Raw genomic sequence first — 8254 nt, forward strand, 5'->3', positions numbered from 1 at the left:
CTCAGCTTGCCTAAAGGGAGATCCCCCGGTTCTGATGGCATACCTGTAGAGTTCTATGCTACATTTTGGGACTTAGTGGGCTCCGACTTGCTTGAAGTCTTTCGATGTTCTATGAGGGAAGGATTGCTCCCCAATTCCTTGAGAGGTGGTTGCATAAGACTTATCTACAAGAAGAAAGGTGATAGAGCCGATGTAAGGAACTGGCGTCCAATCAGCCTTCTCAATGTAGACTTTAAAATATTGTCTAAAACTTTGTTCCTTCGTTTGCGGCCTGTTGTTTCCACAGTCGTTGAATCAGACCAAACGTGTGGCATACCTGGGCGTAAGATAGCTGACAATTTATGTTTGGTTAGGGATGTGTTATCGTATGTCAAAGACCGTGGGTTATCTATGTGTTTGCTGAACCTGGATCAGGAAAAGGCTTTCGATCGGCTTAACCACTCTTTTATGTTTCAGGTTTTAAAACATTTGAATTTTGGTCCAACATTTAGGTCCTGGATTTCTTTATTGTATACCAATTGTTACAGCAGGGTCATGGTCAATGGCACGTTGACTGCCTCTTTTCCTGTTTTGTCAGGGGTACGGCAGGGATGTCCTTTGTCCCCCCTCTTGTTCATTTTTGCCATCGAACCTTTTCTTGCAACTCTGAGGGCTGATAAACTGATTAAAGGGATCCCTGTCCCTGGAGGTAGGGGGGTTTCTGTCATTGCCTCTGCTTATATGGACGATGTTTCTGGTGTTTGTTCAAATAATATTTCCATCCGGCAGGTTTTATGGTATTGTAGTAGGTTTTCCTTTGCTTCATCATCAAGGATTAACCTGGCAAAGAGTGAGTGTTTGTACGTAAACTGGAAGGAAGATAAGATGGATTGGGGCCTTAAGGTAGTGCAAGATCGCGTGAAAGTTCTTGGTCTGTTTTTTGGTGAGGGTGGTAGCTTGCAGAGCTGGTCTGAATGCATGTCCAAGGTAAAGCAGAAGATTGCACTTTGGGGTTTGCGGTCACTTACTATGTCTGGCAAAATACTTGTTGCAAAGGCAGAATTTCTATCGTGCCTTCTGTATATTGCAGTGGTTTACCCCGTCCCCCGACACTGCCTTACACTGCTACAGAGGTGGGTTTTTCAGTTCATTTGGGGAGGAAAGCAAGAACGAGTGGCCCGCGTGACCATGTTAAAGCCTGTGGTTTTGGGTGGCAAGAGTGCTCCAAATATTGGTCTCGCTTTGCAATCCTTGTTTATTTGCACCATGATCAGAGGGAGTATTTGTCGGGATAAGGGAGAAAGGAAGTGGTCTTTTTTTGCCAGTTTTTGGCTGAATTTTCTGGTGTGCAGAACGTGGGGCATGGTTGTCTCAAATAGCATGCCTCATTCAGAATCCTGCCCATTTGCTTACTTTTATGCCAGGAAATTCATTAGGACTCACAATTTACACGTAATTCCTTTGGGTTTGATCTCACCTAGGCTCATTCGCAAATCTGTTACTGGGGACCAGCAGCAAGTACGAGTCAGGGTTTTTTCAGACCTGGCTTCTAAAGCAATATGGGCAAATGTTTCTGTACGGTACCTTCATAATATCCATTGTGACCTGGCATGGTCCACAGCACATGGTTGCCTTCCTCTCCGTCTTTTTTTGTTTAGGAGGCGATGTTGTAGGGCACCCTTTTGTGTCAGGAAGGGTTGTTTGGCAGAAGAATCTTGTGACCACCTGTTTTGGTACTGCCCCATGGCACAACAGGTGTGGGCTTTGGCGGCTGTATGGCTTTCATCCCTGAATTATGATGTGGTTTTGTCTAGAGAGGGTGTGATCTTTGGCCTGTTCGTTTCCAGCTCCCCATGTCAGAAGTATTGGATAGTGGTGAATTGCTTGAAGGATGCTTTGTGGAGGGCTAGAAATCTTCTACTTTTCAAAGGTGTTGATCTCTCCCCACAAGTGGTCTATGCTCTTGGTTGTTCTTTGGTCCACGATTACTTGTGTAAAGACATAAGTCAGAAGGGTAATGTGCCTACCTATTTGGAATGGTGTTGGAGTGATCATGGGTGATGGATGGTTTATTTTTTAGTTTGGGCTTTTTTCTAACACAGGAGTTGCTGTGTTTCTTGGGATTGATTTTTGGTTTTTTCTTTTATCCCATTGCTTTTAAACATTCCTGCTTTTAGTTTCTTTTACTTCGGAATACATTAACATCTAGATTTTAACCTGGTGTTGGCCTTGGCACTGTGTGCGTTTTTTCACCTGGTCCAATGTTGTGCCACCTGAAACATGGATTGGCTAACATGTATTCTGTCTTTTAAGGGTTGAATAAAGGTTTTGAAACTTTAAAAAAAAAAAAAAAAAAAAAAAAAACGATTCTCCCTTACTTCCCTGGCAGATCACCCCGTGCCTGCAGTACCTTTAGTGTCCACTAGAGGTCACTGTTCTGCCAAAGAACTACCTGGTGCTATATGCACACAAGGGCACTTTTAAGTGCTATTACTGGAGCTGCATCCTGCTGAAGATACCTGCCTGATGAAACCTGCCTGCCTGCTGTGGACCTTCACCTGCCTGCTGTGGACTTCGCCAGAACCGCCTGCTGTGGACTCTCACCTGCCTGCTGGAGCTGCTTGCCTGCTGGAGACCCTTCCTTGCCTGCTGGAGCTGACTGGATACTGAGGCCTGCCTGCCTGCCTGCCTGCTGAGGGGATCCCCTGCCTGCCAAGCTTCCCTGCCTGCCTGAAGGGAACCACTGCCAGCCACCAGGAGCAGGCCTGAGGAGTACCTACCTGCTGCAGCTCCCTGAAGGCCCCTTCCCAAGGCACGCCGCAACAGCAAGGACAGGATGAGCAGACCGCTGAACCCCTGGTTCCACAACACGGTGAAGATGCAGAGGAAGGTGGAATCGGACGGCTCCACACCAGAGCTGAGCAGGAAGACTTTCACAGAGTTGCTGATGACCAAGATGGGGTTCACAGCAGCAGAGATTTGGTGCATAATGTCAGATGCACCCAAAGGCACTTACCTGCTGACGTTCATGTCAGAATCAATCTGCAGGAGATACTGGCAGATGTGCTGGTCAAGACGGGACGAGAAACCCTTCGCCGACTTCCACCTGGAGTGCCAACTCGTGTTGGAGGTGAAGAGGACGACCGTGCACGTCTACAACCCGCATGTCAACATCCAGGACCTGACCACCTTCCTACGCCGACACTGCACAGTGACGAGAGAACCTTCCCGCAACCTGGACAGTGATGGCATATGGGATGGTAAATTGACAGTCATGGTGAAGCTGAAAGAGGACCCAGCCGCCACGGATGTAATCCATCACCCTCCTTCAAGCTTCTCCCTAGGGCGCGACTCGGGCTACCTCTACTACCCCGGGCAGCCCAGACTGTGCAACAAGTGTAGTAAACCGGGCCACACCGCTAAAGATTGCACAGTGCAAGTGTGCAAGAACTGCAAAAGAGAAGGACACACAGCCAGGGCATGCAAAGAGGAAGCCCCCTGCAACCTCTGCGGTGCCGTGGGCCACCGTTTCAAAGACTGCCCGCAAAGAGCCAAGTCCTACGCCCAGGCGGCCAAACCTCCTAGGAGAGAGGCACAGGAGGAGGCTGCCGTGGCCAGCCTTCCAGTCCCAGCACCCAGAAAGACCAAGGAAACTGGGAGGAGGAAAGGCCCCAGGCAGGAGCAAGTCAAACCTGACCAAGACTCCACCCCAGCCCTGGAGCCACAGAGCACAGAAGAAGGAATGCCTGCCATCCCTGAGAATATGCCAACAGACAACGCTCCCCAACTCGCCTCTGAGAACCAGGAAGAAGAACCCTGGACAAAACAGGAGCGCAGGAAAAGGAGGCACAGTCCCCCACAAGTAACAAAGAAGACCAGGAAGAATCACCTGAGCAACCACAACCCCAACTCCGATTCAGACGAGTCAGAAGAAGAAGAACAACCAGGGAATGAGGGTCCAGATGACCAACTGGAGCAAGTCACCAGAGTGCTGCAGGAGATGAGGGCGCTAGCCAGCGTCATGGAAGCGTCCCCACCACCATCGCCAGCAATAGCTGAGAAGGAAGAGGCCTCCATGGAGGAGGAAGAGCCAGAGACCAGCCACGTGGGCAAGCCAGCCTCACAGAAGCACCAAGCAGCGGTGGCCAAGAAAACAGCCCCCGCGCCGGAGACCCGCCAGGAGCCTGACCAGCCCTGTAAGTAGCCTTGTCACTGCGTAAAAACAGCTAATTACTCTGACTTGATAGTTAGTATTTAAGCCTACGTTAAACTCTTAAACACTAATTAAGATGGCTATTTCATTGTTTTCCATAAATGTGAGAAGTATCAGAGACAAGGGCAGATGTGCTAGCACCTTGAACTTTCTTGCCAGCCAGGAATGTGATGTGTACATGATTCAGGAATGCTCCATCCCTTTTTCAGCTTCATACACACACCTAGAACAGCAGTGGGCATTTGGGCCTTCTTTTTGGTCTGGGGGGAACAGCAGTAGGTCTGTAGGAGTCGCTACCTTAGTCAGAGGGAGGAGCTTCACAGTGGACTCGGTCACCGAGCTGGAAGGCGGCAGGGCTCTTGTCGTTGACGGCTCATGGGCAGGAGAACCGGTTAGACTGATCAATGTGTATGCGCCTTCTGATGTAGGTGAGAGACGGGAGCTGTTCCAGCGCCTCAGACCACAGCTGGTCACCTCCAGAACAATCATGATGGGTGGGGATTTCAACTGTATACTAGATAGTGGTGGTCGATGTGGGACCAGAGCTAAGGAAGGATGGTTGGATGATGGTGCGAAACTCCTAGCGGAGATGGTGGGTGAGGCCTCCCGGACGGACGTCATTGGATCCATGAGGGCGGACGCCAGGAATTTCACCTGGAGCCGCCTTGATGGATCTGTGCGCTCCAGGATAGACTTTGTTTTCACCTCTAGATCAGTGAGGATCAGGCAGCACTCCATGGTGACAGTGCATTTCTCTGACCACAGGGCTATCAGGTTCCAGGGGGAACTAACAGGGAAGTTCCTGCCAGGTCCGAGCACCTGGAAACTGAATGGCTCTCTGCTGGGGAGAGAGGATGTACAGGAGGAGCTGAGGAGGACTTACAGTGAGTGGCAAGACATGAAAGACACCTTCCAGTCCGTAGGGGAATGGTGGGAGTGGGTGAAAGGCAGGATTCAGGATTTCTTTAAGAACGTGGGCAGGAAAGCAGCAAGGGGGAGGAAGAGGGAGTTCAGTAGACTGCAGCAACAGCTGCAGGAACTGCACGACCTCCAACTCCGGGGATGGGACGTCATGAACCCTCTGGAGGCAGTCAAGAAAGAGCTGAGCGAGCACTTTCATGAGGAATCCAGGAGGATCATCTTCCGTTCTAAGGTGGAGAACCTGGAAAAGGGGGAGAAATGCAACTCCTTCTTCTTTAAGAAAATCCACTCTGCGCACACCCCTCTGGTTCAACTGCGCAACAGGGAGGGAATTTTGTGTGACACCAAGGAAGACATTAGGAAGGCTGTGACAGACTTCTATGGGGACCTCTACTCAGAGAAGAGGTCAGATGGGGATCAGGCAGAAAGGTTTTTGGCAGGTATCCCGAGAAAGGTTTCCACACCAGCAAGGGAAGTCCTCAACGCACCCCTCACTCTGGAGGAGCTGCACATTGCAGTTAAATCCTTCAAGTCAGGAAAGACACCAGGCAGTGATGGTCTACCAATTGAATTCTACACTTCACAGTGGGACCTAGTGGGACCAGACCTTCTGGAGTTGTATGAGGAGATGGAGCAGGAGGGAGTCATGCCCCACACATTAAGGGAAGGAACGATCGCGCTCCTGTATAAACATAAGGGGGAGAGATGTGACCTCAAGAACTGGCGTCCCATCTCTCTCCTGAATGTGGACTACAAGATCCTGGCAAAGACAATGGTGAATAGACTCAAGAGTGCTATGGGAGAGTTAGTTCACCCAGACCAGACCTGTGGGGTTCCAGGACGCAGAGTGGCGGACAGCCTAGCACTGATCAGGGACACGATCCAATACATCACAGACCGGAATATCCACGCTGGTCTGTCTCGATCAGGAATAGGCCTTCGACCGCGTCTCCCATGAGTTCATGGAGAGGGTACTGCAGGGTATTGGGCTGGGGGAGCGCTTCTGCAATTATGTTAGAATAATGTATACAGACATTTTCAGTTCAGTCATGGTAAATGGTTGGAAAACAGACCCCTTTCCTATCAGGTCTGGGGTAAGACAAGGCTGCCCGCTTTCGCCCTCTTTGTTTGTTTTGGTTATAGAGCTACTCGCGGAGTACATCAGGAAGAACCCGAACATCAGAGGGATCCCGACACCAGGAGACGCAAAGAAAGAAGTCAAGTGTTCGCTGTACATGGACGACGTCACCCTCTTCTGCACGGATGGGAAATCGGTCCAGTCCCTGCTGGAGGCATGCAAGGACTTTGGCAAAGCATCAGGAGCAAAGATCAACGTGGACAAATCACAGGCAAAGCTTTTTGGCCGCTGGGACCTATGTAACGAGCCTCTCCCTTTCCCCATTGAGGCAGGACTGGTAAAGATCCTCGGTATCTGGTTTGGGGGACCAGGAGCGGCGGCGAAAAGCTGGAACGAACGCCTGGCCAAAGTCAAGCAGAAACTGGGCTTTTGGAGCTTGAGACACCTGAGCATTGAAGGAAAGGCTCTGGTGCTCAGGAACGACGCACTGCCCGTGCTGCAGTATGTGACACAGGCCTGGCCACTCCTGGCCAACGTAGCACGGGCTGTGAACAGCATGGTTTTCCACTTTGTTTGGCACTCAAAGATGGACAGGGTGAAAAGGACAGTCATGCACAAGGAGCATCGCAGGGGAGGGAAGGCAGTCCCTGACATCCCGACAATCCTCAGAGCCTTCTTTGTGTGTGGCTGCGTCCGAATAACCCTGACGAACGAGAACAAGGACCACTCAGCTTACAAGGTCTTCCGCTTCTTCCTGCTCCCAGTATGGAGAAGACTGGGATGGGATAAGTGGGAGAATGCAACAATGTTCAACTGGGACCTCCCCTGGTACTACAAGGAGATTGAGAAGTTTGTGGTGGAATTTGGGCTGAAATGTGTCACACCAAGCCTATGGAAGCCCAGGACAATCCACAGACTAATCAGGTCCATGGACACCACAGAACCAGTGAGCGACCTGCCACCTGCTACAGCAACAAGGGTGTGGGAAAATGTATCCTCCCCATCCCTAACCAACAGACACAAAGACATTGCATGGATGGCCGTGAAAGGGGGACTGCCAGTCCGGTCATTCATGCACAGCAGGGGCCTGTGCCCACACAGAGAATGCCCAAGGGGATGCCCTGCAGAGGAAACTACATACCATCTGTTCTGGGCCTGCCCTTTCGCCCAGAGACTGCGGAGAGCCTTAAAACAAGAAATGGAAGCCCACATCCCATACCCAAACATCACTCACCACTCGGTGCTGTATGGGCTGTTTCCAAAGACACACTCAGTGGAGGCCATCCAAGGATGCTGGAGAATCCTCTGCTGCGTAAAGGACATCCTCTCGTATGCCAGGACCCGACTGGTGACCAACGGGGAGGTGGTGAGCAGGGAAGCGTTCCGCCGAATGGTACTCAACCTGCTGAGAGATTACACAGACAAGGACAACAAGGAGGGTGAGAAGGAGGAAGAACTGTAAACCCTAACCCCTCCTTCCCACTGAACTCCCCACACTGCCCCAAGAAACCAAACCCCCTTTACTACTCATTTCATATGTAAACTGACTGTGTTGTTAAAATGTGATTTGAAACAAAGTTGAAGTGGACTGCCCTTCCTAAGGGAAGAGGTACTACTCTTTAAAAACCTATGTATCGCCTACTTAAAGCACTTAATAAAGGTTTTTGAAACTTTAAAAAAAAAAAAAAAAAAAAAAAGGTGATTCTCCCAGGGTGAGGCTCATCCATTGCACTTCGGATGTGCTGACCCCTGCGATGTCCCCAAATGCGGGATACTCGACTGCAGAATTTCTGGTAGTGGGGGACTGCGTTCGCGCTTTCCCCTGATCTTTGGTGTCAAGAAAAAGAAAACATAAATTAAAATGAATCAGGAACATCCTTAACCGTTTTTGGAGCTTTTTTATGGGTGGGATGCGGCAGCACGGTGAAAAGAGGTCTGGGCAAGGGAGAGCGGCATGCAAACTCAGGAGCCTGGGTTGAGTCGGGAAAGGGCATTAAAATCAGTTTCTGGGCCTGCTTTCGAACCTGGCCAGCCCACCTGTCACCTTGCTCTACTCTACGCTT

At 50.4% G+C, this 8254-nt stretch overlaps 1 pseudogene; it reads left to right on the forward strand.

Moving 5' to 3' along the window:
• The first annotated feature begins 7878 nt into the window (after positions 1–7878).
• LOC138288692 (U1 spliceosomal RNA) lies at positions 7879–8016 on the forward strand (annotated as a pseudogene).
• Positions 8017–8254: the final 238 nt, after the last annotated feature.

The sequence above is a fragment of the Pleurodeles waltl genome, chromosome 4_1 (assembly GCF_031143425.1).
Source record: "Pleurodeles waltl isolate 20211129_DDA chromosome 4_1, aPleWal1.hap1.20221129, whole genome shotgun sequence".
NCBI classification, from domain to species: Eukaryota; Metazoa; Chordata; class Amphibia; order Caudata; family Salamandridae; genus Pleurodeles; species Pleurodeles waltl.